The sequence below is a fragment of the Hylobates moloch genome, unplaced genomic scaffold (genome assembly GCF_009828535.3).
Source record: "Hylobates moloch isolate HMO894 unplaced genomic scaffold, HMol_V3 SCAFFOLD_1, whole genome shotgun sequence".
NCBI lineage: Eukaryota > Metazoa > Chordata > Mammalia > Primates > Hylobatidae > Hylobates > Hylobates moloch.
In genome coordinates, this window is record NW_026652276.1 from 1,706,167 (window position 1) to 1,729,710 (window position 23,544).

Consider the following 23,544-nt stretch of genomic DNA (forward strand, 5'->3'; position numbering starts at 1 on the left):
CACAGAGAAATCCCAGGCCTTGCTCAGAGATGGTGAAGGGTGCCCCGTGGCAACAGCAGGGTGTCCTCTGAGCCCTGGCACTTCTGAGCTCAGGGCTGAGTGACCACACAGGTGGCTGCTGTGGGCCCAGCCCTTCTGCATCGTGCTGGGGGGATGCGGGGGCTCTGTCGCCTTCTCGGGTCCCAGGGAGATGTGCCTTCTGTGCCCACATCTCAGTGGCTCCCACGGCCCACCCAGTGAACCGGGAAGTGTGAACTAGCACCTGCTTGGGCCAGTGATTCATCTGAGTGTCGTTAGCTGCTAATTATAATTAAACCTTTGATGAGCTGTGTTTCTTATCTTCTTAATTAAAATGATTATGACTCATGGAGTGGATGGCACTGAACTCCAACAGATCTCCTGGAACATGTTACAGTGCCCAAACCCAGCTCCAGGGTGAGCTAGATGGACGGGGCTGTCACCGGGCAGCCAATGGCAAGTTCTGGGTCACCCTCAAACCCCAGGGCCAGCCCAGCACCCCTGGGAGAGGAGCCGGGGAGAGAGCCACTGCTGATTCTGTCTGCCCAGCACAAACCCCGATCTCTAAACCAGGGATGGCTCCCAGATGGGGCGCCAGTGGGAGCGGGAGGGAGGGAGCGCTGGGGTGGGAAGGTGCAGAGAGACTCCGTCTCCCTCCTTGCCTGGCCCCTGGACATCTGCCAGTCCCAGCCAGTAGTGAATGGCTGATGTCACCATGGCCCTGGCGGAGCCACGGTACTTCCCAGCTTACAAAGTACTCTCAGTGCTGCGGGGTCACGATGTCCCCTCCCACCCTGCTGGGCCTCCGTCTTACAGAGAAGCCGCCAGGCCCAGGGAAGACTTGCTCACCAAGGGCAAAGGGCAGTGAGTCCGCCGCAGGAACACAGCCCCCGGCATTCAGGGTCAGCCGCCACCCACGCCAGCCACCCTGGGCGTACAGAACGTACCCGTGTGCGGGGGCCGGAGGTTGGCTCTTCCGGGATCCGTGGCCATGGGATGACCAGCCCCCCCGCCCCGCCCCAGCTGAGGACTCGGCCTCCTTCCGTGTGGGATGAGGGGGTGGCAGGCTGGCCTCTGAGGCTGCTCTGTGAGACCACGGGGCACCCCTCGAGTGTGGGGAGCCCCAGGCTCAGCACACAAAGGTCTCACCCAGCCGGTATGACTGACCCCAGGTAGCCCGGTGTGAGTCGTGCTCTCAGGCCACACCCACCTACTCTGAGGCTGCGGTTTCTCATCGCTACCCAGAGGCGTGGCCTCCTGCAGGCCTGTGGTCAGCCCAGGCTGGGCGAGGGGTCGCAGCCCCGCTGGTCATACGCACCTTGGGTCATCTCCAGGGATGGGTAGCCAGGCTTCTGCCACCCCTTCTCCGCTGGCTGCTTGGGCTCAGGGGTACTGGGTCCTCTCTTCATGCCCTTTATGGGTGGGGGTGGAGGGTTTGTGCCCACCCTTTCTTCTCAGGGAGGCTGAGCAGGGGTGAGGGCTCTCCACACAGTTGGTGGGGGCCAGAGTGGCACCAGCTGGGACTTGCTGTCTGACCCTAGGGGTCCCGGTGGCCAGCCCCAGCCCTGGTGCCCACCCTGGGCAGGTCAGGAATGGGACAGTGTGGTGGCCAAGAAGGCTTCAGGAACCAGAAAGTGGGCGCCGTGGTGTCTTCCTCTCCAGGCATGGGTCCTGACTCTTCCCTAGGGTCCCCCTCTGCCCTGACCTCCTCCACCCCTTCACATGGGGCTCCGTCAGCCTGTGGCTTCATCCTGGGTGCTTGTGCCCACTGGTCCTACTGCAAACTATACCCAACGGCCTCCTTGCACCCAGGTGCCTTCTCTGTCCTCAGCCTCGAGACTCCGTGTGGCTGGGCTGGGGCCTTCCACTGCCGCGGCAGTGCTTGGGCTGTACTCTTGTGGGAACCCTCCTCCCTCTTCAGCCCTCCTTCTCCCTTCCCAAGGACTCTCCTTTATGGGGGTCAAGGGAGGGAGGGTCCATCCCAGGAGTCTCCATGGCCGGGAAGAGGTGGCCTTCTCTCCCAGGATCCTCATCAACGTCTCCTCCACCCCAAGCTGGGCCGATTTCCCCCGTGTCAAACCCACCCTTGCAGGGATGACTGTGGGGTGGGGCGGGTGAGGAGGTGGCATCATCTGATTGGCCAGCCTGGTAGAGGTGGGAGAGCTAGAAATGTGATTGACAGAGGGACCCAGCAGTGTCTCAGGAGGCGGGAAGGGGAGGTCCCCAGGGCAGGTGTTGGGGTCCCCAGAGCTGTCCCACAGGAGCCCCCAGCCAGAACTCCCTGGGGCAAGGCCTACTCCCTTGTACTATGTCTCAGGAAGGTCCCTGCCCACCTGGCAGGTCGGACGGGATACTTGGGGCTGTGCTGGAAACTCTTCCAAGAGTCCCTGGAGGCCAGATCTGGAAATGCCTCCAGAGAAAATCTTCAACCACTGGCTGGCAGCCTGGAAGGGAGGGGGACCCCAGGAGGAGGAGACTGTGCAGCTGCTGAGGACCCGGCAGAAACAAGAGCCCCTTCTCCTCCCAGGCTGGCCCTGTGTGGCTTGGTCTCAATGCTCCGCTGGCTTAGACCAAATGGGAAACAGTAAATGCATTCAGTGTGACAGAAACGGATCTGCCCCGCTCAGAGGTCAGGGGAGCCTGGAGGAGCAGCGTGGGGTCTCCCTATCTCCCCTGTGAGCATTGAGACCATCTCAGCCAGGTCAGCTGAGCCAGGGTGCAGGGCCGGGGAGCCTGTTACTGGGAGGGCCCTCCGGCATGCCCAGGCAGACAGAGGGCAGGGGTTGCAGGCAGGTGGGGCTTCGAGAAGACACAGATGGAGGCAGGGCGTGCGGCCAGTGAGGTGCATGGTGCGGGCTGTGGCATGGGGTGGTCTCGTTGTTGGACGGTTCCTTCTGCAGACGTAACTGTTGGGCTCAGCAAAGGTGCCCGGCGGTGAAACAGGTTGGGAATGCAGCCTGAGGCAGGCAGAGGCCTGTGCTGGGAGGACACAGTGTGTGCAGCAGCACGGCCACAGGACTTGCTTCCATTGCAGAACGTGCAAAGGAGACGGGAGATGGCACACAGGATTCTGTCCAAGAAGACTGGAGGGAGAGACCCCAGGAAGGAAGCAGCCACATGGGAGATCCCATGCGGTAGGGCGCCTGGGCTTGCCTCTGGGACCTGAGGGCTCTGGGAAAGAGCCAGCAAAGCCCAGGCCTGGGTCCCACCCATCCCCCCGCCACCCACCCTAAAGGACTCGGACGCCGAGGCGTCTCCCCAGTGGAGCAGTCTGAAGCGGCCATGTCCCGACACCCGTTAGGAAGCCCAGTGAGACCCTGGGCAGAGGACCCAGCTGGGTCTGCCCAGCCTCGTGGCCGCAGAGCCTAAGCTGGTGTGTGCTGCTTTAAGCCACGGGGCTGTGGCTCTTTGTCACACAGCATGGAAAACTGTTACACCTGGGCTTTGCCATCTGACAGGCTCTAGTTAGAACCCAGCTCTGCCCCTGCTGGTGGCTCACTGTGGGCGGGCCTCAGCCTCTCTGCCTCCTATACTCACCTGGGGATAACGGCACCTCCCTCAGGGCTGGTGTTGAAGATGAACTGGGAAATACAGGGAAAAGCTCGGCTTGGAGCTTGTGGGGACAGGAGGAGGCGTGATCGTCACAGGTGTGCGGTTGAGGGAGATGGGTCCACTTTCTCTCTTCCAAGCCTGGTCAGGCCCTGCAGAGGGCGAGGCAGGGCCTGCGGAGCAAGATGCGGTTACCCCAGCACCTGGGGTGTCTTTGGGACAACCCTTAGGGTAACAGATGCTGGCTGGCACAGCCCCTAGCCTTCTCCACTCGGCCAGCACAGACCCAGCACCTCCCAGCCCACCCCACAGCCCACATGCCTGGATCCCTGACCTGGGGCGGGAAAGGGAAGAAAGGAGCCTCGAAGTGGGAGAAACTGCAGATACCCCGTGTCCAGATGAGCCCAGGGACTGATGCACTTGGGCCAAGCCACAGGGGCTGCGTCCGCAGCCCTTCTGCTCCCTGGGGGTGTCCCCTGTGCGTTAGCAGCTGCTGGTTGCAGCTGGTGCTGGATGATGATGGCAGAATATGAACTCAGAGGGTCCCTTCTGCAGAGTGAACCCTGAGGCAGCTGCCTCTGAGGACAGGCAGGGCCCTGGCCCTGAAGCCCCATACACATAGTTCTCTGCTGGAGCTCCTGGCCAGCTGGCTGGCTAGGGCCCACCTTCAGGGAAGAAGCGGGGGGTGGATAGGGCTGGGAGGGAGGCAGGAGCCCTGTAGAGGCTCGTGATTTTCCTAGGCCTGCACTGGGAAGGTTGGGCAGCCCTGGCCTGTTTCCAGCCTGCCGCCAGACTGGGGCCACGCTGTCACCAGCCCAACCCCCAGCCCCGGCAGCGCTCCTTAGGGGCTTCTCACTGCCACGGAAGAGCATTTATAAGGTGGCTGGGCCCACCCCGAAGGCACTGAGCCAGTCTCCCCCTTGGGGGACCGTCCAGCTTCTAAAAGGCCCAAAGAGGCATGCCCAGGGCAGTGTGCCAAAAACCAGTATCTCCATCTTTCTGAAAGGACAGACAGAAGGGTTTGGAGAGACTGGGCCAGGGGCCAGCCTCGGGGCCTCCAGGAAGAACAATCTCAGCAGGTCCTGTCTCCCCAGGTACAGACAGACCCACCATGGTGCTGTGCTGGGCCATTCAACCTCCCCCAGGCAGAGCTGAATCTGTGCAGACAAGCTGGAGGGTCCGGGGGCTACAGACTGACCTCCCCGACAGGGTGGCGATCCCAGGCCCCAGAGCAGCTCCTGTGCCCTCCCCTCATCTATCAGTTATCTTGGCTTCTAGAGGCTCCCCTGCCCGCTTCCCAGGACACTGGTGCTTCCCAGGGAGGACCTCTCTGTCAGTGCTCCAGGGTGGCACAGATTCTCAGGAATCTCTACACACATCTCGCCTGCTCCCTTCCCAGGAGCCCAGTGCTTCCCAGGTAGGACCCCTCTGTCGGCACTCCAGGGCAGCTGGATCCGCAGGAATCCCTACACACACATCTGCCCTACTCAGTGCCAACAATGAGCCACATGGGGTAGTGTGAATCTTCTACAAGCTTTTACACCAGAAGGAAAACACAGATGAGCTCCACCCCAGAAGTGCAGCAGGCACAGAGCTGGGCTTTGTCAGCCTCCAGCAGGATCAGGGGACACCAAAGTGAGGGTTTGGGGTGGGATGTGTTAGTCAGTTCTTGCACTGCTATCAAGACATGTCTGAGACTGGGTAATTTACAAAGAAAAGAGGTTTAATTGGCTCATGGTTCTGCAGGCTGTACAGGAAGCATGGCTGGGGAGGCCTCAGGAAACTTAACAATCGTGGTGGAAGGTGAAGGGGAAGCAGGCAAGTCTCATGTGGCTGGAGCAGGAGGAAGAGAGAGAAAGTAGGGAGGTGCCACACACTTTTCAACAACCAGATCTCTTGATAACTCATTCATTCCATGACAGCACCAAGGGGGATGGTGTTAAACCCCGAGAATCACCCCATAATCCAATTACCTCCCACCAGGCCCCGCCTCCAACATTGGAGATTACCAATTGACATGAGATTTGGGTGGGGACACAGATACAAACCATATTAGGGGGTGAGGGAGGAGAAGACCCCGGAAGAAAGGTCATGGGGGAGCTAGAAATGCTCCTTCCTCAACAACTGACTGTTGAAATGCAGCCCATTCACCAAGCCCAGCTTCAATGCTACCACTTCCAGGCAGCCCTCCAGGGTTCCTTCCTCACCTCCTTCTCTGTGGTGCTGTCCTTTCGTGCTGCCTCCATCACCTCTAGTCTTGTGTCTCAGGGAGTCATGCTCATGTGGCAGGCCGGGCTCGAGGGTTTGAGCAGGGACCCACATTATCTGACCCCCTTTCCACAGGGTCTCTTTGGCTGCTGGCCGAAGTGGACTGAGGCTGGAGACTCTTTAGGATGTGTGGTGAGAGGGTGGGATTCTGGACAAATCCTGAGGCAGAGCTGGGGGATGAGGCTGCGAGAGAGAGGAGTCGAGATATTTGGCTTAACTAGTGGAGGGACGGCCTGGCAAGGCACTGGGGGCAGAGATGAGGGAGGACGAGATTTTGGAACAGGAAAGTCAGGCTTGGAGTGTCAGTTCCCAAGGGTGAGGCCCTAGGACACGTGTGTGTGGTCAGTGCCCACCTATAGATAAGGGGACAGTGTTGCCATGAGTGCCTGTGCCTGTCTTGGCCTAGAGGGTGGCCATATGGGAGGCAAGTCCTCTGACCAGGGTGTGGGAAAGAGTGGACTGTACACAGTCTGGGGTAGAGTCCATCCTGTCCTGTGTGTGTGTGCACGTGTGTTCATGTGTGTGCACACACTGCACTGCGGTGGGTGTCAGAGTCATCCGGATGCCCCTCTGCAGCTTCAGCCGAGCCTCGGCCCCTCTGGGGCTGCATTGTGCCATCTCCTCCCCTGCTTTGCCCACTGGAGGCTGCAGCCTGCTGGGGTGGGGGGAGGACCAAGGCTGGAGAAACCGCGAGGAGCATGCACAGGCCATCTGAGCACCCGGAGCAGCTGAGCGCCGGCTCTCAAACAATCCACCACATCTGTGCGACCCCGTGGTCACGACTAATTGCAGACCCGCAGCCCTGCCCCACATACAGCCCCGAAGTCCAGCTGCTCGGAAAAGTCTTTCCCAACCAACAGCTGCATGAGGCGGCCTCCCTCGGGAGCGGCAACAGCAGAGCTGGCCCCGGGGGATGTGTTTGTGCAATCTGGAAAGGGTTCATTTTCTTGTGAAAACAACAATTTGAAGGAAAGGTTGTCAGGGACAACTTGGAATGACGTTGTGTCAGGGTTCTTGGAGATTTAGATTAGAGGCTTGACATTCCCTGGGGTGTTTAAAACTGGCTCCTGGGTCAAGAAAAATTTGAGCATTTTCTTTTAACTCAACTCTCTAAGTTTATGGGTCATGAAACCACAGCTCGGAGAGTCTAGGGTTATTTGACATTTCCAGTCCATATGGAAAGTAAATTGGATCCACTGTACTGGCCATAAATAATAATCTCCTCACCACCACCAAACATGGCACTTCCGGGCACATCACAGGGGCCCCTGGAAGACAAACCAAGATGGCGGCCCTCCCTCATGGGGGCCAAACCCTTGAGACAGGAAATAGGAAGAAGGGAGCACAAAATATTCTCGTTTCTAGACAACGTATTTATTTGAGACTCAAGTAAAAGTATATTTTTAAAATCCTGACAACTTAGTAAATATGGCTATATTTAGCTGTTTATATATAAGATCTATAGCTGCTGATATGTAAGATCTATAGCTATATCTGTCTATCAGTATTTTTACTATAGACCAGAAATAGCTTGAAAAAAAAAAAAGAAAGGAAAACAAAAATCCAATTCAAACTTGCTATAAGAACACGCTTCTTAAGAAAGGTTTAACCTGAAAATGTCTGGACTTCGTAACGAGAACCGCAACTCTGTGTCTTAGTTTGGGTTGCTATGCCAGCACACCCTAGACTTAAACAAGTAGCATTTATTTCTCGCAATTCTGGAGGCTGGGAGTCTGAGAATCCCCGGTGTCTGGTGAGGACCAGCTTCCTGGTTTACAGACAGCGGTTTTCTTCTGTAACCTCCCATGGTGGAGAGCAGGGAGAGGAAGCCTGGGCTCTCCGGCCTCCTCTTGTAAGGGCATTGATCCCTCTCAGAGAGCTCCACCTTCATGACCCGATCACCTCCCCAGAGGCCCGACCTCCATAGGCCGTGGGGTGGGGGGGGATTTAGTCTTCCACATGCGAAGGCGTGGGGCACAGTCCCCAGCACTCTCTCGTCAGCTGTACAGGAAGGTAAGCCAGGAGGGACGAGCCGTTCCGTGCGGACGCACCGGAAGATGAGACAGGCTTCCTTCCAATTAACATGTCGCTCCAATTCTTTGCCAAGGACTTGATGAAACAATTCTAAGTTAATCTGGAGAAATAAATATATAAGAATGAAACACGAAAAAAGATAAGCCACTAAAACTTAAAAAACTAACAAGGTGACAAGAAAGACTAGTCCCATCAGAAATCAAAACATCAATGAGGGAGAATCTCTGATGTGTAACACACGGAATGTCCAGGAGACAGGGCAGGAAGACTGGCCTGCCACCAAACACCTTTTATCCATCTGATTCTGTGCCATTTGCACCTATTATGTATTTAAAGCATATATTTTTTAAAATGAACACTATCAGGATTTCTCTCTTTATACGTAGGCCAGTGTGGTGCTGGTGCAAGGACAGACGGTTCAGAGGAAGATTGCAGGACACGCAAATCTTTAAAATATAATGAAGCCAAAATGATAAGTCCATGGAGAAGATTAAGGTTGTTTAATGAATAATCAATTAAGACATTTTCGGCGGAGGAAAAATAACACAAAAACTCATCCAAAGTGAATAAACTAAATCGCTTAAAATTTACAGTTAAATGTAATAAAAATCAAACCATAAAAAGCTTATAGAATACAAATATAAGTATTAAGTCCCTTGAGGGGGAAAATCTCATTTTAAAAGCAAGGGAAAGCCAAAAAAAGGAAAAAAGTCAATAGATAGAACTACATACAAACTGAAGATATTTAAGCTTAGTAACAACATAACCAAGTTGTTATTAAGGCAAAAGACAAAAATCAGATAAAGAAAAATATTATAAATAAATATCAGACACATACAACAACCAATCAATGACAACACTACAATGAAATCTCAATGAATAAATGGACATTGAGAAACAGGTAATATAAGAAACTATCATTTATTAATAAACATATAGAAAGCTCTCACAAAACAGTCATGAAAGCAAGGAAAAACGTTATTATGGAGGTAGTTTTAAGAAAAAAATCATCCATTATTTTAGGAAGGTGTATTATAACTATTTTGTAAAGCATTATGTGAAGAAACAAATTTTGTTTTTGCTGTTTAATCCACCTTTGCAACTCTATTTTATAAAAACAATCATAAATAAAGAAAAAGCCTTTATGCAGTAACATATTCAGGAAAGCAAAACAATATATATCTTGAAGCTATACCTATGGAGGAGCTAAGAGAAATGTGGCATGGTCGTGGACTGGAATATTACACAGCTACTCTAAGATTTTCTGTAACGTATGAACCCAATTCATCAGACAAATCAGCAAGCCAACTGGACGTGGTGGCTCACGCCTGCAATCCCAGCACTTTGGGAGGCCGAGGCAGGCAGATCACTTGAAGTCACAAGTTCAAGACCAGCCTGGTTAACATGGCAAAACCCTGTCTCTACTAAAAAATACAAAAGTTAGCAGGCGTGGTGGCAGACGCCTGTAATCCCAGCTACTCAGGAGGCTGAGGCAGGAGAATTGCTTGAACCCCGGTGGCGGAAGTTGTAGTGAGCCGAGATCATGCCACTGCACTCCAGCCTGGGAGACAGAGTGAGATTCCTCTCAAAAAACAAAAACAAAAACAAAAAAACAGCAAGCCAAAAAAAAAAAAAAAAGGAACAAGAATGTAAGGAAATATACTGATATTTTTAAGCAGTCATCTCTAGGTGGGGAATCTGTGCCTGAATTTCCCTTCATCCACTGTTTTGCTGCCTCTGAATTTTCTCTTGCAATTATTGTATTACTTTTATAATTTTAAAAATCAATAAATATTATTAATTTTAAATGAGTTTACCAAGTGTGATGGTTAATACTGTGTGTCAACTTGATTGGATTGAAAGTATTGATCCTGGGTGTGTCTGTGAAGGTGTTGCCGAAAGAGTTTAACATTTGAGTTAGTGGGCTGGGGAAGGCTGATCCACTCTTAATCTGGTGGGCACCATCTAATCAGCTGCCAGTGAATATAAGGCAGGCAGAAAAACGTGAACAGGAGAGACTGGCCTAACCTCCCAGCCTGCATCTTTCTCCTGTGCTAGATGCTTCCTGCCCTAGATAGAACATCGGACTCCAAGCTCTTCAGTTTTGGAACTTGGACTGGCTTTCCTTGCCCCTCAGCTTACAGACAGCCTATTGTGGGACGTTGTGATTGTGTAAGTTAATAAACTCACATATATATGTGTGTGTATATGTGTATATATATATATATAATGTGTATATATATATTATTAGTTCTGTTCCTCTAAGAGAACCCCTACTAATACACCAAGCTACTAGGGTTTGAGCTTCCCCTTCCTTTATGAGACATTTTTGGTATTAAAACCAACACTGACTATAATAACAAGATACAGAAGCAACCCAAATTTCCAACAATATAGGAGAGCACATATGATAAATCCAGCTATGAGAATGCTATGCAACCTTTAAAAATGACATGAAAGGAAAGTATTTAATGACATGGAATATTTGATGTATTAATGGTATGGATGTGTTTAACGTCACCAAAGCTAGTCGCCAAAACTGCTAGAGCAACATAAGAGAGGATCTCATTTTTGTACAAAGCTCATAACTGCAAATGATGCTCACCATGTGTCCAGATGGCAGCATTATGGATAACATTTGTTTTCTTCTTTGTATTTTTTCAAACTCCAAGTTTTATATAAAAATGTATATTACTTTCAGAATCAGAGAAGAAAATCAAAGCTCACTTAAAAAACAAAAAGGACATTTCAACAAATGTGAGAATCCAACTGGATCTCCACAGGTAAAAGAATGAAGCGGGACTCCTTCCCCAGCATGCACAAAATTTAAGTCAAAATGGAACATAGACCTAGTGCAAGAGCTAAAACTATATAAATCTTAGAACAAAGTATAGGAATAAATCTGTATGACCTTGGGTTACAAATACATAGAAACAATAATTTATTAGATAAGACACCAAAAACACAAGTGACAAAAGAAAAAAATAGGTAAATTGAATTTCATTAAAATTTAAAACCTCTGTGCTGAAAAAATGCCACCAATAAAGTGAAAAGAAAATCCACAGAATGAGAGAAAATATTTTCAAATCATTTATTTGGTAAGAGACGTGTATCCAGAATATATGAAGAACTCTTAGACCTCAGCAAGAAAAATATAAATAACCCAGTTTAAAAATGGGCAAAGGATTTGAATAGACATTTCTCCAAGAAGATACACAATGTCTCCTAAGCAGAAGAAAAGATGTTTCATTAGCCATTTAAAAAATGCAAATCAAAATCACAAGATGCCACTTCAGACCGAGTAGGATAACTGCTAAAAAAAACCCAGACAATAACAAGTGTTGACAAGGTTTTGAAGAAACTGGCCTACTCAGACATGGCTAGTGGGAATCTAAAATGGTGCAGCTGTTCTGGAAAACAGTCTTGAAGTTCTTTAAAATGTAAAACATAGAGTTACCATATGACTCAGTGATTTTACTACTAGATATGTATGTGCTCAAGAGAAACTGAAACAAATGTGCATACAAAAAAACTTGCATAGAATGTAACAGTGTTCATAATATCCAAAAAGTATAAACAACCCAATTTTTCACCAACTGAGGAACAGGCAGATTACGTGTGCTATCTTACAATGTAATATTGTTTGATAATAAAAAGGAATGCGGTACTGACACATGACACAGCAGTGGATGGATCTTGGACACATAATACTAAAGGAAAGAAGACAGTCACACAAAACCATATTTTGCATGATTTTATTTATGTGCAATGTCCAAAATGGGCAAATCTATAGTGACAGAAAGTAAATTAGGAGATGCCTAAGGGATGGGGGAGGAACATAAAGAGAGACTTAACAGGACGTGTGGTTTTTTTGGAGGGGGTTGATGAAAATATTCTAAAATTAGAATGGGGTGGTGCACAACTCTGAATATATGAGAAGCCATTGAATTTTACACTTTAAATGGTGAGCCCAAGGCTTTGCCTGTTTTGCTCATTTAGTCCTTAGCACGGCTCTAAGTGTAGGCATCACATTCTCATCTGTAAGGATCAGGGCACTATGGTCTCAAAATCCACAGTGGCTGAGCCTATAAAGCCCAAGTCTGTTTGCACCCTCAGCCCTCTTTCTCCTACCTCAGCAGCTGCTGGTGTAGAACTAGGAAGGTAATGCCGGAACCCACGCTTAGAAAACAACACATGCTTCTCAGCCAAAGTCAGTGTAAGAAAATCTCAGGGCTTGAGACAGGACAGCTGGTACCACAGGCTCCAGAGAGCCTGTCTGTGTTAGACCTTTGGCCATGGGGTTCAATATATCACCTGTCAGTTCCCTAAGAACCATTAAAGTCCCTCAAAATCTTGAACCCAAGATGCTACCCTGTGCTATGACTCTTTGCCTTGTCACTATTTCACCTGCGTTTAATACTGTCCACATCCTCTGGTTGGGGACAACAATCAGACGTAGATCTGCCCCCACAGAGCTCACACCCAAGTAGGTGGGGACATGTGCCAAATACCTTTCTACGTGTTTAGCTTGGGTCTGAGCTATAATAGGTGTTCAGAGTACTCTGAGAGCACAAAGGAAAGGTAACTAACTGACTAGAGAGGCAGGACAGTCTCCATCCATCCAGCCAGCCATCCATCCATCCACTCAGCTATCCAACCATCTGTCCATCCATCCACCCAATTATCCATCCATCCACCCAGCCATTCATCCCTCTGCCCATCTGCCTGCACACCCAATCATCTATTTGTCCATCCATCCACCCAACCATCGATCCACCCAGCCATCCGTCCCTCGGCCCATCTATCCATCTACTCATCCATCCATCCATCCATCCATCTGCCATCTGTCCATCCACCCAACCATCCATCCATCCATCTGTCTGCTCACCCATTCATCCACCCATCTACCTATTCATCCATCTGAACATCTATTCACCCATTCATTCATCCATCCACTCATCCATCCATTCAACCATCCATACAACCATCCATCCAACCGTCCATATCTGTCCATCCATTTGTCCATCCATCTGCCCATCTCTCCATCTGTCCATCCGTCCACCCACCTGGAGCTCCTTTCATATACTGTTCTTGATGCTGAAGATTCATCACAGAATTAGACAAGTTAAGGCCATTCTGTCAACCTTCTGGCATATATAACATCGAACAATCATGTGAGATTATTTTAGATATGGATGATAACCCATGAGGAAATAAAACAGAGTAATGGATGGAGAAGGTCTGGGAGCCAGGGATGCCTTCTGGCTGGGTCATTTATGCTGACGTTTATGGGGAGGAATCATCCATGCAAAGTTCTGGGGATCAGGGGCTCTAGGGAGAAGAGCCAACTCTGGAGCATCCAAAGGCAAGACTGAGCCTGGCTGAGGCCAGGGGTTGGGACTCTGAGGGAAGGGGCCTTTGTGCAGGGTCTCTTAGAGTGAGTTTGCCAGGCAGAGCATATGGGAAGAGCATACAAGGAGCCCTGCGGTTAGGAAGGGACTTGGTGTATGTCCAGGAAGACCAGGCAGTTAGATGTTATCTTGCACAGGGAAGAATTAGAAAGCAGGAATAGCCAGGAAATCCCTGGAAAAGGAGGACAGGGTGAAGTTGGTGGGGTAGACTATGCCATATGATACATGTTATAAAGCTTCTGTGAGCACAACAGCATGGCATTCATTCATTTACAGATGAATGGACCAGTGGAATAGAGAATCCAGAGATAGACCCACAAGCAGTGGGCTGTTGTCAAGGTGGTATCTCCAGTGAGTGGGAGAAGATAGACTCTGTAACCAGGGGGTTTGGGATACTGCAGAGCCACACGGAAAGAGAAAATTGGATCCACTTCTCACAGTGGACACCAAGTGAATCAGAGACGGAGTTACACAAGTATTAGGAAACAAATCAGGTTACTTCCTTTACAATCTAAGACAGAGAAAAGCTTTTATAACCATGACTCAAAATCCAGAAGCAATCAGGCAAGATGAACAAATTTGTCTCCACAAAATTAAGACCTTTGTATGGGAAAATACACCATCTTCAAAGTCAAAGGACACATAAGACGATATTTGCAACTAATATTACAGAGGCAAGGCTAATATCACTGATATACAAAAAGTTCCCAAAATGAAGAAAATGTCCAAAGATCTGTAGGAAAATAGGTACAAGATATGAACAAATAGTTTGTAAAAGAAAAAATGCAAATGCCTCTTAAACATAGGAAAAGGTGACTCAATCTTGCTCACATAAAAGAAATGTGAATTCAAACAACATTGAGATTCCATTTCTCACTGATCAGCTTGGCAAAAATCCAAAGATTTGACAACTCATTATGTTGGTGAGGCTGTGGAGAAACAGGTGTTCTTATTGATTACTGGTGGGAATGCACAATGAGGCAGTTCCTAGGGAGGGAAATAGTTGGCCAAGTTGCAGATACACATGGCCTTCAACCTACCGATGTCAGTTCCATGAATCTCTGCCAAGAAAACGCTAGGGAAACAGCGACATTGGCACAGGCTGCTCTTTCATGGTGATAGCAAAAACAGAAAACTCCCAATTGCCCATCCAGGGCAACTGTTTGATTAAACCCTGGTCAGTCCCATAAGGAGTGCGTTGTAGGAACTGGAAGTTGTGAGAAGGAGCTGTGTGTGTGATGTGAAAGGCAGTGTCGTGTAAATGCAGTAAGAGGCAGGACATGTCAGAGAGCCTTCTAGAACGGCTTGGAGATGGGTATGCATGGGCTTCTTATATAAAATAACCAGTGAACAGGTAAACCCTGACCTAATAAACACGGCCTCCAGTGGGGGTGGGGAGAGAAGGTGGTGGGGGAGGGGAAGGGAAGCCGATTCTGGGGCTGACCTTGAGCTTCACATGGCTCATGTCTCCTCTGGAACCATACAAATGCTTTACTAAAAAACAACAGCAACAAATCCTAAAGAATAAGAAAGGAATCCCTACAAACTGGAAACTGGCAGGAACAAGTAAACCTAACTGTTTACCAAACTGGTGCCAAGAAATCTTCATGTGACCGTGACTTAAAAAATAAACAGTATTTTGAGTACAGAATTTTAGTGAGATATAGTCTCACTAAGAACAAAACAATAATTCCAAAAAAAAAAAAAAAAAAAAAAAAGCTTCTCTTAAAACAAGGAATAGCAGAAGGGGAAAATAAGAAAATATTCTCTTCTCTGATGGGAAACAGGGAAGGACATCAAGCCCAACCCCCCTCCCCCCAGCCTTCCCCAGTCCCCCCACACACATACACACACAGCAGTCTGAGTCCTGCAGGGCACAGAGATGACAGGAACTGGGCCTGAGACTGACTGACAAGTAGACCTGGGAGGGCACCAGTCTCTGCGACCAGGTGTCCGTCGGGGGTTCTGGGGGTCTTTCCACAGGGGCTGGGGCCTCTGGATGGAGTGAGCCTGGGAACTGTCAGAGGCACAGGGGTGCAGGGGAGGGGCAGGAGGGACCCTTTGTGCTCGGTGCTTTCTGGGAGTTTCAGGCTGAGGCTGGGCAGCCCCTTGGCCCCCTGCTGCAGATTTGAGCGGTGCTCATTCCGGCCCAGCCCCTCCCAGGCACAGACACTCGAGCTCAGCTCAGCAGGCAGGGCAGAAATGATGACAGGTGCCACCACCCCCGGCCCGCCTGTCACTGGAAACCAGCTGCTTCCTGTCAGCAGTCCTTCAGGCCAAGGACAGTCAGGCCCACTTGGAGCTCCTGTTTCTTAACCCAGCCCCCTCCAAGCAGGCCTTCTTCTAACACTAGGGTCAACACATGTTCCTGGCTCCTGCTGTCCCCAGGGATCCGGGATGGAGGAGGCCCTGATGGGAGCGGGGATGAGGCCTGGAATAGGATGGATGGCTAGAGAGAGGTGTCCCTAGGGAGATGGGGTGAGGGGATGGCTGCTGGTGGAGAGGTCACTGGGGGAGGAGGCAGGAGAGACATGCTGGCTGAGGAGGGATGTGGTCTACCCAGGAGGAGCAGAGGTGCAAACAGGAGGACAATGGGTGTCCCAGGCCAGTGAGGGCCAGGCTGGAAGGCAGACCCGGAACAGGCAATTCCCATAGACCTTCTCGGGGGGCCAAGGAGCTTGGCTGTGTACCACCCGTGGTGGTGGGGGTTCTAGGCCTGAGGGTTCTGGGCTGGGAGTCACCCCACAGAGCTGGTTCAGGGTCACAGTGCACCCAAAGGATGAGGGAGGGGAGCTGGAGGGAGAAGGTTCCGGGTGGGCACTCCCCTGAGCATGCAGGGGGAGAAACTGTCCCATCGCTCAGCTAAGCTGACATGGTACTCCTTCCATTGTGAGCGTGGAAGAAAGTGACTCGGTTCCAGAAGAAGCCATAGTATCTTCCCATCACTGCAGCTGTGGCCAGGATCCCCAGGCGGCGAGGTGCCCAGCACTGCTCAAACTGCTGAGCACATCCCAGGTGATGCGTTGATACAAGAGCCTCCATCTCACTCTATGGAAAACTCAGCTCTCACCTGTGCTAACAATTTCAATACAATGTGTTTCCTTTGCGATTCTATGCATTTTATTTTATGCACTTAAAAACGTTATTCTGATGAGGGGTCCCTAACTTTCACCACCTGCCATGGGGCCTCGGTGCACAGGAGGTTAAGAATGCCTGGCTCAGATATTGAGCGGGCTCGGGGACTGAGAGCTCCTCGGGGACAGAGGGAGAATCAGAGGAAGAGTTGAGACCTGCCCAGACATGGGGCGGCCTCGGGTGGCAGCCCCACCCTCGCCCAACCCGGATCAGTTGCCCAGTCACCCAGCAGCAGGGGCTGTTTTTAGACCTGCTCCCAGGCAGGTTGCAGCTGGGGCCAGACAGGCATGGTGACCTTGTGAGGGGAGTCACAGCACGCTCACAGGGGTCCACTGCAAGGAGAAGTGCAGTCCTTGGCCTGGGCCAGTGGGGTGACAGCAGCAGGGGCTCCAGGCCTGGGGGTGGCCTGTTGAACCCCAGGCAGGTGTTTTGTCACCCCTGAGCCCTCACCTGTCCTCCCAAAGCTGGCCCTCAAGAACCAGCCTTTGAGGGCTTGTGCCTAGGTCAGGGGGTGTAGTCTCCACACTGACATGTAACCCAGCACCTGGGGCTCAGGAGGGTGCATGAGAAATGCCAGGAAGCCGGGGTCTGCAGCCCAAGGCCATGATGCAATCTCCTCACTGCTGCATATAGAGCCGCAGCCCAGCCACGCCCCACAACCCCATTCTTCTCTCTCCTCTTAGGTCTTGCCATGCTCTGCAGCTGGCCAGGACGCACAGGTGGGCTCAAAGCTCACGGAAACCCTGAAAGCTAAGGCAACCTGGGGAAAGAAGTTACCAAGATTTCCTTTGTACATTAGGGAATCCAAAAGCATTCTGTGTTCAGTGTTGGTGTCCAGGGTGATTTGGGGGATTTGGTGGCCATTTTCTGGGGTAGTGAGGGACATGTAGGGGAATGATACGTGGACCTGCCCTTCAGGGTGCAGAGATCCCTCGGAGGTCAGCTGGGAGCACCACCCCCAGAGGCCTGTGTCTGTGTGTGATCACGTCGGGCTGGGCACGTTCTGTAATAACCAGCACCTCACTCATTTCCTGCGGCTCACGGCTTGCAGGATTTTGCTCCTGACCTCTCCTCTTCTGATCCAGAGCTTCACATCCCAGGGCTGGTCATTGTGGTTTCACAGAGTCGGGGCCAGCCTGAACCTGGAGCCATTTGCTGCAGGTGTGGGTTTTCCTTGGAGGCTAAGCAAGTCCCTGCTTACCCAGGCTCGCACCCGCTGGAGATGTGAGCTCAACCTCACAGGCATTGGTAGACGATGGCTCAGCCACTTCCAGACGGTGTGACTTTGGATAGGTCACCAGACTCCTCTGGGGTTCAGCTTCCCCAGCTGTAAATTGAGGCTGTGACAGTGTGTCCCCCATTCCACTGCACTGAGAACCAGGTGAGAGCATCCCCAGCACACGTGGGCACCAAGCCTGGCACATGGGGAGCCCTGGTGCAGGCAGCACCTGCCACACTCTGCCCCAACCACTCCTGTGTGACCAGGGCACAGCCAGAAGTGGCTGGGCAGGTGCCACCCAGAGTGCTGTGGACACAGTCACCGCTGGGCAGGCGCCCCAGGGCGGGTCCTAACCTTAGCCAGCAAGTGGGTGCCACAGGCCCAGGGAGAGCAACGCGAGGACAGCCCTGGTGTCAAAAAACCTGGGATGGTGTAAGACTCCGAATTGGTATCCTGTCTGAAGAATGTTCCATTATTTCTCACAACCTGTTTCCTCCCTGGCCACTGAACAGAGGTTTACTTTCCTTTAGGACTCGATCTGTGACCACAGTGCCCCACTGTTAAGGTGACCAATGCAAAGTGCAGAAGGGTGCCCCTTCCCCCCTAGAAACATCAGGTGCGTCCCAGGTCCTGCAGCATCCCCCCAGAGGAGGGAGGTGCTGTGGGCGGGGCTGCAGCCACGGAGTGGGGGGGGGGACTGTGGGTGGGGCCGGAGGATTGGCGTGCTGTGGGCGGGGCCAGAGGAAAGAGGCACTGTGGATGGGGCGGGAGGGGGGAGGCACTGTGGGCGGGGCTGGAGGAGAGAGGTGCTGTGGGCGGGGTTGGAGGGGTAGATGCTGTGGGCAGCGTTGGAGGAGGGCGTGCTGTGGGAGGAACTGGAGGGGGAGGCACTGTGGGTGGGGTCAGAGGAGGGGCGTTATGGGCGGGGCTGGAGGCGGGAGGTGCTATGGGCGGGGCTGGTGGGGGAGCTGCTATGGGCGGAGTCTGAGGGGGAGGTGCTGTGGGTGGGGCTGGAGGGGGAGGGAGGTGCTGTGGGCGGGGCTGGACCAGAGAGGTGCTGTGGGCGGGGCCGCAGCCAGGCTTATGCTACCCTGCTACAGGGGTGTGCTGATGGGAGTGGGGCGTCTCACCCCAGGTGGGGGAGGCCTGAGTTCGCACCATCCGGCTGCAGACCCCTGGGTGCCCCCTTGTGCCAGGTCCGTCAGGGGCACAGGCCCAGCAGCACGCTGACTCGGCGCCGGGTGGGCCCGGCCGGCAGGGAGGGCTCCAGAGGCTGATCCTGCCTGTGTTTTAAGGCCTGAGTTTCAGAGCGGCCTCCGGGCCCTTTGCTGAGCTCCAGCGCCCCCTGGTGTCGGCGAGGCGGGTGAGGGAGGCGCGCCTTTGGGTCTTGGGCCTGCCCTCCAGCAGCCCACACACACCTCAGGACCTGGAGGCCTCCACCAGCCCCACCCTGGGGAGGACATTGAGAACCTGGAGCAAGGCCTATTTGGGTCTGAAATACAGAAATGTAAGAACGCTGGAGAAGCTGGGGTCTTCTCCGGGAGAAGCCAGGCCTCGGGAGCCCGCTGCTGGGAGCCCTGAGGGCAGAGCCGGCCGCAGAGCCTTCTGCACAGACCCGTCCTTCCTAGGAGGCTGGGAGCTGGCATTTTGGCTTTGACTCAGAATTGCCCGCTGTGCCACGAGGGCTGAGTCCAGCCCAGCAGGGGGAGGGCTGCTGCCCAAAGAGAGGGACTGATGTGGTTCTCCAGGGCCTGTTAGTGTCGGATGCTCCTCCAGGGACGGCTCTCAAGGCCCAGGTGCATGCGCGGAAATCGGGCTGTCTGGAAGAAAGTGGAAGCCGCTCGCTAGAGACACGCCTCTGTGATTCTCTCAGAAAGTGTCCTGTCGGAGGCTCAGGACTTCCTAGTGAAGCATCTAGGACAAGCTGGGCATACCGAAAGTCATGGGGACATAAACCTGCAGGCCTGGGTATGGCCATTGGGTGTACATTAAATTCGGTGGCACCCAGCCTAGTACAACGGCTTCGGTTTCAGGACAGACAAGGTCACCCTGTGGGACCACCCTTAGCTGGAGCATCAGTTCCCTTCGCAGCCTCCTGATGAGAAGTGATCTCTGAACAGAAGGTGCAGGGCAGAGCTGTGGGCGTGCAGGGCCCTTCTCCCAGTCTGTTCCCATCGATTCCTTGCTGCTCACACTCAAGGGTCTGCGCCCAGCCTGCAGACGCTGCCTGCCGTGGTCCCTCCTGGTCATCTGTCTTTGTAGATTTGCAGAACAACATAGCCTCACCTGTGGGAGAGGCTTCCCAAGTTTCACCTTCACTCAGCGCTGCTGCGCAGTCCCCAGGCAGGTGGCACCTGAGAGAGGGTTCCAGGTTTGGCTACTGGAGCGTCCCAAAGGTTGCTGGTTCCTGGCCCCAACAAAGCCGACTCCCTGGGAGACAGATGAGTCCCTCCAGGGTGGTACTGTTGGTCTGTTTTGGTCAGTGATGTGCTCAGCTCCAGGGCCATGCCTGGCACAGGGAAGGTGCGTCTTCAGTACTGGGTGATGTTGGATGAACGCCTGGTTCCCTTCTTCTTCAAACTGAGGTCTGCAACCCAGATGCCCTTGGCTGCTTACCGACTGCTCCATCGGAGCAAGTGGCACAGTGCCACTCATCTGCATAGGTGAGCGGAGACTGGTGGGTTTGCTGCTGGCTGGACAGAATGTCTGGGAGGGGCTTTGAGCATCCTGACCACGTCTACCCTTAATCAGGCTTGGAAGGCAGCGTGTAATTAGGTCACATGGAGCCTCCAAGGACCAGACACTGGGGAAACCACAGCTCTCTGTCTTGTGGTTTTCTGGGTGCCAAAGCCATTACCTCCTGCTTTTGGAGGTCCCGTTGCCAGTTGCCAGGGTGAGAGGCAGGGTGGGTTCATGACTCATGGCATCGACACCCTCCAGCCTGTTAAATCTTTTTTTGTTTGTTTGTTTTGTTTTGTTTTTGAGACTGAGTCTCGCTCCGTCACCCAGGCTGGAGTGCAGTGGCGCGATCTCAGTTCACTGCAACCTCCGCCTCCCGGTTTCATGCCATCCTCCTGCCTCAGTCTTCTGAGTAGCTGGGACTACAGGTGCCCGCCACCATGCCTGGCTAATTTTTTGTATTTTTAGTAGAGACGAGGTTTCATCGTGTTAGCCAGGATGGTTTCGATCTCCTGACCTTGTGATCTGCCCACCTCGGCTTCCCAAAGTGCTAGGATTACAGGCGTGAGCCACTGCGCCTGGCCCAGCCTGTTCAATCTTAATGCAGTTGGCAAACACCTGTTTTTAATTTCTGATTTTAAGGGCCATTTCCCTGGAGTTCACTGTTAGGTGTAATGTGGGGTGTTGTGTTAAGGGATATTCATCATATTAAAACATAGTTCCTCTGCACCTTGACTTTTATTCTTCCAGTAAGTAGTAAGTGTCTGTTTTTACTAAAACCTTTTTTAGCGTCAGAGCCAGGCAGGTTTCCATGGAGGTCCAGCCAACCCAGTTGGGGCCAGTTCCTTTGGTGGACACCCCTGCCCTTCCCCCTGGTGGAAGATCTGCTGACCCCTTAGCCAGTCCCTGGACCCCCAGCAGAGCTGGGCCTACTGCGTGGCTTCCTTCCGTGCAGCCCTGGATGTCCCAGGGATGCAGTTTTTGTGGAAAACGCACTGCCTTCCCTGCAGTCCATCCCCCACTCCTGCTGTACCGAAGCCGTTTCTCACTCCAGAGTATTCAGAATGGGGAAGACCTTCCCTGCCCCCAGGCCCCTTCCCTTCTTCACTTCTTCACAGTTGAATGAAGCCAGCCGTTTCCTTGCAGCTAGGGCCATCTGCTAAGACGCACTTCCTCCTCCAATCTGAGTGTCACTTTCCCACCTGAGACCCTGAGAGACACCCTGACCCTCTTAGTCTTCCTCTGTATCTGACTCCTCCTGTCATTCTGAGAGAGGGTGGTGCCCTCCCTGGGAACTCTCAGCACACCAGCTGGACCCTCCGCTCCAGCAACACTCACTGTTCTGTCATTTCTGCTCTCCCTCCCTGGACCATTGCTGAGGCACCTCTCCCCTCTGCGGGGACCGCCAGCCTCGCTGTTCTCTGGCTGCGTCTTCTGTGACTGTTCCCTTCCACCATGGCTTTCTTATAGCCCAGCCTCTTTCCTCATTGTCTTCACCACCCTTGCCAATGTTCCCCTCAAGTCCCCTGGGAACAGTCCATTCTTTATCATTCCAAATGTTTGTCTGGAAAAATATCCGACCCAACCATTGCAGTGGCATCCTGTTGTCATCGTTGCCATTAGCACTGGTACCTTTGAGAGTGGTGACAAGCCACACCTCTACTGTCAGGTTGTCACAGGGCCCAGCCTCTCCACCTGCAGCTGCCACCGATACTTCCCACGTTGGCATCAAAGAAATGGGCAGGTGCAATATTCTGGAGAATCAATGTCCCATGCCTGTACCCCCACTGCTAAGGAGTTGAGGAAGCATGCATTTCAGATAGAGATCGAAAGATAGAGAGGAAAAGCTAAAAGAGGGTTAGCGTGGGAGCTGAGCAGATGATTTACAGAGTATGACACATGCAGTTTCACAATCGTGTGTCTAGGTGGGGTTTTAGTTTTCTATGTTCTGCTCTGGCTTTCTTGTGCTTCTTGAATCTGAGGATTCATATTTATCAGCTCTGGAAAATGTGCATGCATTTCCTCTGCCCCAGTGGCCAGCCTCTCTCTCCCTTTGGGACTTCGATGATTAACGTATTGGTCCTTCTAGCTCTTGCATCATCCCTCTCACTTTATTCTGCCTCCTATCTCTTTATTTTCCCATGCATATTCTGGGTAATTTATTAAATCTATTGCATTCATCTGCCAGGGCTCCTCCAACAAAGTACTACAGATTGGGCAGTTTAAACAACAAAAATTCGTTTTCCCACAGTTCTGGAGGCTGGAAGCCTGAGATCAAGGTATCGGCAGGACTGGTTCCTCTGGGGCCTCTCTCCTTGGCTTGTCTTCTTCCTGTCTTTACATGATCACCTCTCTGTGTGTGTCCTAATCTCTTATTATAAGGGCACTAGTCATATTGGATTAAGGCCCCCCCAATGACCTCGCTTTAAATTAATTACTCCTTTAAAGACCCTGTCTCCAAATACATTCACATTCTGAGGTACTGGGGGTAAGACGTCAACATGAATTTTGCGGGGACACACTTCAGCCTAGAATGTCTATTTTCTAGGTCACTAATTCTCTCTTCAGCTGAATCTAATTTGCTTTTTAAGTATTCCACTAAGTTTCAATTCTGAATACCTATGTAGTCATTTGTAGAGGTTTGTTTTGGTTCTATTTTGAATAAAATCTTATTTGCCAGGCATGGTGACTCATGCCTGTAAACCCAACACTTTGTGAGTTTGAGGCAGGAGGACTGCTTGAGCCCAGGAGTTCAAGACTAACCTAGGCAACATAGTGAGATCCCATCTGTACAAAAAAATTTAAAAATTAGCTGGGTGTGATGGTGCATGCCTGTACTCCCAGCTACTTGGGAGGCTGAGGTGGGAGGATCACTTGAGCCTGGGAGGCTGAGATTGCAGTGAGCCATGATTATACTCCAGCCTGGGCAACAGAGTGAGACCCTGACACACACACACACACACACACACACGCACACACACACACACATCTTATTTACACAATCACAATCTGGTTCTCAGAATTTAGATTTCTTCATTTTGAAATGTATCTAACCCTTTCCTTTCTGTTTACTTAGATGAAGTGCTGAGAGGTGCAGATCTTCCTATACCTGGTAAATGCTGACCCCCTGAACCCAATCCCAAAGCCCCCATCCACATGCTATGGGGACCACATTGGGAGCCTGTGGCATTATTTTGCCTTTGTTTATGCCAGACACCTTGGGTTGACCTG